Source organism: Lissotriton helveticus, chromosome 4_2 (genome assembly GCF_964261635.1).
Source record: "Lissotriton helveticus chromosome 4_2, aLisHel1.1, whole genome shotgun sequence".
In the NCBI taxonomy this organism is placed as follows: Eukaryota; Metazoa; Chordata; class Amphibia; order Caudata; family Salamandridae; genus Lissotriton; species Lissotriton helveticus.
The window spans coordinates 118,556,473-118,565,111 of NC_136064.1; positions in this window are offsets into that span (position 1 = coordinate 118,556,473).

An 8,639-nucleotide genomic window follows, 5' to 3' on the forward strand; every position below is an offset into this window, starting at 1 on the left:
GCAAATTAAAAATCGCTATGCAATGTATGAAAAATTTGCAAATAGCGAATTCACGGTATTCGCAATTTAGAGAATCGCAATTAACACCAAGTATGAGCAGGTGATAAACAGGTGCAAACTATTTAAGAAGTCCCACAATGCAACAGACTTTTTCCACAATGGCTGGGCTGTATGTGATAGTCAGGAGGCTGCGACTCAGAGCTGCTGCACAGAGGAGGAGACGCCTGGAGAGGATATACTGTGCGTGCATTTCCCTGTTCCAGCGAACTGAGGAGGACATCCATACACACTACAGGCTGCATGAAGAGAGCGTCCTTGAGTTAATTGAGGAACTCCAGACCATTCTTGAACACCCCACATGCAGGACACACTCCATCCCCACCCACACCCAGGTCCCGTGCTCACTGCACCTCTTGGCATCAGGTAGTTTCCAGGGGGTGATAGCCTCAGCAGGAGGGGTCTCACAGAGTGCAATGTTGCGCTTTTTCCACACGTTCCTTGATACCATGGTACAGAGGCTGCATCACCACATTCACTTGCCAAGCACCCCACAGGCACTAGACCAGACCAAGCAGGATTCCAATCAAATAGCCCAATTTCCCCCATGTCATTGGATGCATAGCTGGGACACATGTCGCAATATCCCCCCGCCCAGAATGAGTAGGTGTTCAGGAATCGCAAATCCTACCTTTCCCTGAACATACAGGTGGTGTGTGATGCCAAACACATCATCACCGACATTGTTGCAAAATACCCAGGCAGCATGCACAACGCTTCATCTTCCGTCACAGTGGCTCACAAGTAGGGAGTTTGGTGAGGGATATCTACTAGGTAAATGTATTTGTACAGAGGCCACACTAGTTAAGGATAGCATGTGCAGGACAGTGTTTAACCATATTCCTCCCACCCCACAGGTGACAGTGCTTATGCTGTCCGTGACTTCATACTGACTCCCTACCTGAATCCAGCCAATGCTGGGGAGCGGCGGTACAACAGCGCCCACATAGCAACCAAAGACACCATTGAGCGGACCTTCGGGATACTCGAGCAGATTCAGATGCCTAGATAAGAGTCGATGGGTACTACAATACAGCCCCCAGACCTGTTGCAAGATAGTGGTAGCATGTGCCATGCTGCACAACATTGCCACCAGAAAAGGCCCACCGCTGGAGCTCAGTGAATCGGATTCATCATATGTGGAGGGGCCAGCTCCAGGACGCATGCCAGCCGGTGTAGTTGGTGCAGCTGCTGGGCGCCAGAGGCGATATGAGATTACACGCAACTGGTTCTAGGTAAGAAAATATGACACAATGCTAGATATCATTTGTGAGACTGTGTTTTATTTCCTTAACATCAGGATGAATGACGGCACACAGCCTGAGTGCCAAACAATGTATCTCCTAATGTCCAGCACATGTTACTGTCACTGTACAATTGTGCAATCAGGCTCAAGTGTCCATGTAAATTGGGTAGCTGCACCCATCCAGTGGTTTTATTTAGTGCACCTCAAATGCGCCGCTGTCGGGACGAAGCCCCTGTTCGGGGTTGCACAGTGCCCTCCTCACTTGGCCTACTATGCCTACTGGTACGGCCACTATGGTGCCTATCCATGGTGGGCGGGAGGGTGATGCTGCTCCTTACGGATTAGGCATCCTCATCTGTGGGAGTTAGGACTCCTGGCCCAGTACTGAGAACTGCCCGCAGCTCATTTACAGCAGATGTGATTTGGACCAGGGCCGTTGCAACGTCCTGGCTGTTGTGTGCCACCTCACGCTGCATACAGATGCTGCGCCTTGATAGCACATTTGTAGCAGAGGACAGGCGGTTCACCGTCCGTGTGTACAGATCTAGACGCTGCATCTCCCTGCGCCTAGCAGCATGGTCGGCCTGAAGTTCTGCACAGAGTGCCTCTAGGGCACCCGTCATGCCCCTGAAGCCTACCCTGACATCCCTCTGTAGTAATTTTATGTTTTTGGTCTGCAGGCACTGTACTTGCAACATGTGCATCTCCAGTCAGCCGAACACTGTGTCACCTCCTGGGTCTGTAGCACTGCTGGATGCACAAGACCTGCTCCTGGTTGGAACTGTTGGGATCATGCACATGCACAGTGTTGTGGCTCTGGCTGTGTTGGGACAGGTTATACATCACCATCGGTGTCCTGGCCCTCGTCGTCCAAAGGGGCAGTGGTGCCACTACATTCCTCCTGCGGCATTTTACAGGGCTGTCCTCCTCCTCTGTATCCTCCTCTTGCCCTGCTGCTTGTGTGTTAGGGGAATTGTCCTGTCTTCCACTGCCTGTTGCCTGCGTTCCAGATGGTGCTGTGATTGTAAAAGCACACATTTATTAACTGTTCTGACTTGCACTTGTTATGTATCAAATATCACTGTTTGGGATTACATGTGTCTTGTATTTGCCTTTCCTGCTGTGCACATGCTATTGGGGACTGGCTGGGTGTAAATGCACCACTGTAATGTGCATGTGACTACATCTCCCATAGTGCATTGCTGTGTGGGCTTGTGTACCTGCACTGGACTTCTAGTTTTGTCCTGCCCCTGGGTCGCTGCTGGGTGTGTGGGGTAGTTGGGGGATATCAGTGGTGTGAGGGCATGTTTCTTACCTTGTCCTGGTACCGGGGGATCGGAGCTGTGAAGGTCGGCCACGCCGATTACACTTTCTGGAAGCAGAGGTGTGGAGTAAGCATGGGCGGATCTAGCGGATCTCGCGTACACGAATTTGCGAATTTACGGATTCGCAATCCGCAAAAATACGCGAACTCTCGTGGATTTGCGGATTTTTACGGTTTTTGTGTTGGCGAGTGTTCGCGATGATTTGTGGACCATTTCGCAATTGCGAACTTACTTTTCGGCTTGCAACGGCCGCGACTATGTTGTTTCTACGTCTGGTTTATCATCACAGGTTCACAGCACCCTCTGTTTCACCACTGCCACCCTCTGGTACAACCATGCCATCCTCTGGTACATCCTCACTGCCACCCATTAGGTTTGTTTATCACTGTAGATTATGGGGGCGAAAAAAAGCAAGCACACCTGCCCTGCTTCAACTGCCATGAAATAATTTGGGGGTGATTAATGTGTCAGTAATTTTGAAACTTCCAGTCTGGCTGGCACCTGCTTCCTTCCTTATCTGTAATTTGCTTTCTGTTGCAGTGCAATTTTTTTTCACAGGACCTTTATGGTCTACTTGTAGCTATTCTATGAGCCTGCTGTTTGGGTCATAGCAGGGTCATAGAATAGTTGCAAATAGGCAACTGAACTCTGGAGGGGCCCCTCAGGAAGCACTAGAGTGAATGGTTACTAATGTTAAGTTTGAACTTTTGCACCTGGTGATTGCTTTCAGTTTAGCAAAAATCGTTTTTCTGCAATTTCGCGCGATTTGCGGGGCGCGAATCCGTGCGAGATCGATTTCGGAAGCCGCGAATGCGTGCGAATACACTTTTTTGCGGCGTGTATGTTCGCGTGATTTTTTGCGTGTTCGCAAGGCGCTTGTAGTGATACGTTTAAGAACTTACCCACGCGGTCGTATACGGGCGCGGCCATCTTGTTTGCGTGACGTAATTCCGTTTCCGGCCGCTATGTGTAATCTCGCAAAGTGTGCTGCTCGCTAGTACAATTTTGCACGTGATCGCGAGGAAAATCTCGCGCGAACTTACCCACGCGGTCGTGAATGGGCGCGGCCATCTTGTTTCTCATTCATTGCTATGGTTCTGGGCATGCTTTCTGTATCCTCTCTGAATCTCTGCCATCCTTTGCTTGTTTGAAGTTTATTTGATCTATTTTACTTATTATCTATCCCTCTATTTTTCTAGCTCTATATTTTTGTGTTTTCTGCTACTTTTTGTTAATTTTAAACTACTTTTCAAACTCTTTTCTTTTCTTCTTCCCTATTCTATTTCTTCTTTATTATTTAACTTCATTTCTGCCCAGACCATGGTAAAGGGAGCCGGGAAGCACCCTGAGAAGGGGAAGGGTCCCGCACCCCATGCCCGGCTCCCGTGCGGGCGTTTGAGGGGGGACCTAGTGATGCCACGGGAGATCTTTAGCGCGGAGGAGGTGGCCGCACTAATCTTCCACGTCCAGCGCCGCCTCCCCAAGACCATCCTGGGAGGCGGCAAGATCGCAACCGGCTATGTCATCCGGGAGCGCCGGAAGCGGTGGGAGAAGGTGTGCCGGGCCATGTTTAAGCTCTCTGGGGTCCGGCGCACCCATAACCAGGCCACCCACCGCTGGACGAATGTCATGGACTGGACGCGCTCGGCGTAGAGGTCCCCGGGCTTGGTGAGTAGTAGTAGCTATTTCTAGCTATTTCATCACTACTCTGTTTTATCCGGCTCTGTTATTTGCAAATGTTTGTTCTTTACCAAGAGCAATAATGCTGCCGATTACATTGTATGTAAATTATATTTCAAAATCTTCTATGCATTTCAGGTGCACTGCTCTCCTTCTCAGTAGCCTTGCTTGCTACTATGCTTATTTGTTTTGTATTTTGTGTTCATTTCATTGGCCTGAGAAATTATGTATGAGTGTAGTGTAAAGATAAGAACTGCGTAATGCTAGACACTAAGGGTCATATTTTCAATTACCGGCGCATCCCTGCAAAGTAGCAGGGATGCGGCAGTAATTGTGCGCCATGCCACCACCACCACCCATGGCCCCAAAACGTCACAGAAGCCTTACGCATCTGTGCCGTAAAGGCGGCGCATTGCTGGAGTTGCGTGCCAACGATGGCGCAGCTCCAGCAATGCTCTGGGGTGCCCTATCTCCCCAATGCTGCAACAAGCCGTACGTCGGCTTCAAGCAGGCGCAGGGTTTCAATCACGCATCATTGTCCTAAAAGTGACTGATTGACATCTTGTAGATTTCCCTCAGCCACTTTTAGGATTCGTTCCTGCGCAGGAACGCCCTCCCTTGCGCCGAAACGCCCCCTGATGGCGCAGGGCTTTACAACGTGACTGATGCATCTCCCATATGCGTCATTTTTTTTTTATATACGCCGCACCATGGCGCCTCTTTTGTTCTGCCGCTGCGTCACAAAAGTCACGCAACAATGGAGGAAAATGAGCCGCAAGGGACTTCTAAATCAGCCCCAACAGACTGAAGTCCAGTACTTCCTTTAGACACATGGCTATAAGAAGAAATAGTGGTGGTGGTTGGTGGATTGATAGTTGGAGTATTCACTGATCTGCAAGCACGATGGACTTTGTCTGTCACTTCGCGTGCTGCGGACTGCTGCCTGCCAGGCCTAGGCAAACCGTTTTAGTAGTCTGTTTAGTGAGTTACATAGGAACTTTCAAAGTCAACGGTCCCCAAATCAGGCAATACGAATAACGTAGTATACCACATGAGATTGGTCAATATATCCCGTGGAATAGTTGTCTATATATTTGCTATTTCTCCAAAATATTTTGTTATTGTTCTTTTGAAATGTTTGATTTGGTTGACAAATCTCATCCTTGTTTTCTGGTCTTTCTTTCTTTCATGTTGTACATCAGCTCCCCCCAAGGGCAAGAGGACACAGGAGGAGGAGGAGGGTGCTGTTCAGGAGGATGCAGGCCAGGATCGGGCAGGCGAGGGCTCCTTTGCTGGCCCCAGTAAGTTTTAATTTTAATATAGAGTACCTATTTTTTCCTAGCGTTCCTCATTCGATTTTTTCTAAATCGTCTTTGATCTTCTTGTAGACTGGATCTAAATTCTTATCCTGCCTCGACTATGACTCCCTGTGGTATTACTAGATTATTCTTATTAGTCTGTCTGTGTAGCTAACTAAGATTGCACATTTGGCAATTCCATTGGACTCCCATTCCAGTCAGCAATAGCTCTATGCACTGAGTGCAGTCCTCTGGGATTGTCCATAATGTCTTTCCAAGTCTTCTAAATGTTTATGCTTTGACAATTGCCAACAATAAAAAGGTGAATGACCACCAAGAAAGAATAAGATACTACTTTACTTTTGGTTTGGATAGTAGGACAATCCATTCTACTACTGTTGCAGGGACAAATCTGCACAAACAGAACTATGGACACTAAATAATGCATTGCTTAGCTTATCAATTATAATAGGTGCTGTTAGACTTTCCACATACCTCAGTGATAACAGATTTTGTAGTTGAATCCCCAATCTCCTTACTGACTAGATAGTGTGGCAGAGTCATTTAGCTCCCAAAGTCACCGATGATTGATCCCCAATGATGATTTGATTATCCAACGCAGGACAAGAGTACGGAGTCAGAGTCAAGAAGTGTCAGAGGCACGGACTCATGCTTGCAAAAGATCCAAAACCTTTAGCTCATCCACTCTAGTCTGGAGGACCAAAAACCACAGAGTCTATTTAAGTTTAAAAGCTTTATTAAAAGTAAACACATTTATTAAAATCAACTTTGTCATAAAACTAAATGTTGAACTGAAAATGGAAAAGTGCTTAGTGCTGACGATTAATTGGACAAATTTCTTGTGGTCGAGCCGAGCTCTCACCTGGTTTGAACTTGATCCTGCTCGTGTTCTTAGAAGTCAAGCTTCCGTCTGTTAGGAGAAAAAGCAAGCATTCATCAGTTGTGCCAAAAAGTGCTGCAAGACAATAGCCTTCCCTGGAAAAAGGGACATTTTTACTTTGAAGTATACAGTTACAAATTATTACATTGTATTTCGTTTTTTTAACATTGCTTTATTCCTCCTAGACCAAATATTATATAGTAGTGAGTGGTGTATTTCTAACATTCTTAAATGTACTTTGTAGATGTAACATCTGGTGGCGGGGCCAGCGCGGAGGTGGTGGTGTTGGACGAGGACTCTGGGGAGGATGCGGTGCAAGTGCCGGACGTTCCTGTGAGGGTTCACACAGTGGTGGCGGGAAGAGGTAAGCTATATATTCCTTACTTATTGAGATTGAAGACTGCATAGTGTGCTTTCTGCATGGGTGTATTATAAATCAACCAGGTAGTATCCTCCTCTAAATGTACTTCGACTTAGCTGTGAAGTTTTTGGTGAGAAGAATCCCAATAAGATCTTAGATGAACTTGATGGATGGGATGATCGAAAAGCGAAAGAAGGGTGTAAGGACGAGAAATTTTATGATGGCTGGCAAAGAAGAATGATATGTGTTTGCTTGGTCCCCGAGGTGGCTGGGAAGGAAGAATATGGTATGGTGCATGGCTGGGTCAATGATGAAGCAAGGATGGGTGGAAGGAGAACAGCCTGGGTGGGTGAAACAGAAACTGTATGTGTGCATATACTTTGAATGGATGTATGCCTGGAGCATGGTATTATCTGACTCTTAGATAGCATATGTGTATCTAGAGAGAGTAGATGGTCACTGGATGAACTAACTGTTACCTTGAAGAGCATGTAACACTGCATCTGCATGTCTGTTCCAGTGTGGGGAAGGCAAGGAAAAGAAGTTGTAAATTTGTCCAATACTACCATGAATAGTAGCAGTAGTTTGTATTGCAACTGCAAGCACAGCATATATCCGGTTATTACGGTGGACACTCCGTACCTCTCTTAATAACTTTACTTTAGTAGTAGTACGTCATTCATGTGTGGGTGTATCACTGTTCACTCAATAATAAGCAAAGCACCTAAAGTCATCCCATATGTCATCAAATACATCCCATGTGAAGTGATAGATAATCAAATTATTTAGTTTCTTCATTTTCCTTTACTAGTACTTATTTGCACTGTAGGGTGAAAGGTAAATTAATTAAGCAGTAGCCCTTGTAACAGAGTATTCTCAGTGCCACCCGTAATAGAAAAGTAATAGCTTCACCACCTGCATGTACTGGACCGGTACAGTAACGCAAGTCTGTCTCACTCATCATGGTGTGCGTCTGTTTTTCTCGGGTGCAAGTTCACTGCGCTGGCATTCTGCCGGCTTGCATAAGATAACGTACCAATTTCCCTAAACAAGAGAGGAGAGAAGGAGAAGAATAAGACTGGTGTACTGTCATAGTCGACTGTAATGGAAGTCCATAGTGGTCGTAGAATTTGTTCATTAAACTCCCACTAATGTTAGAGCAAGGATGCAGAAGTGGGAGGTTAGATAGATACTGTCCTCAATAGTTATGTACTGTGCTTTCAATTTGCTACTTGTACTGTGACACAACTTTCGGCTAAATCACTTTGTGTTATTAATGTTAAGGAGCATTGGTTACAGACTATGTCTTTCTTTCTTCATATAGTTGCTCCTTCCAAATCGACATCACGGAGGGAGCAGGCTCGAATGGCCCGGCAACGGAGGCTGGATGCCACTGTCGCCGAATATCGGCGGCTGGTGGCCCTGGAGGAGGAGCACACGCAGTCAACTGGTGGAACCACAACATCCTCCACTGGGACAGCTGCATCCTCCTCCGTGCCCCCACGGGCTGCCAGAGAGCGCAGTGCTCCAGCGGTACGGAGCCGGGCTACCAAAGCCAACCGCCACCGCCAAGCAGCAAAGACATCAGCTGCCCCCCACAGGAGTTGCAAGGCACGCCAGTGCCGCTTATCCCTAAGAATGTCCTACCTGGAGCAGGAGGTCCTTAGCTACAAGAACTTGGTGGAGGGCCTCCGCTTCAACCATGCCACCCTCCGCAAGGAGTATGATGCCCTGGCCGCTAAATTCAACAGCACCCTCCAGTAGTGTAGTG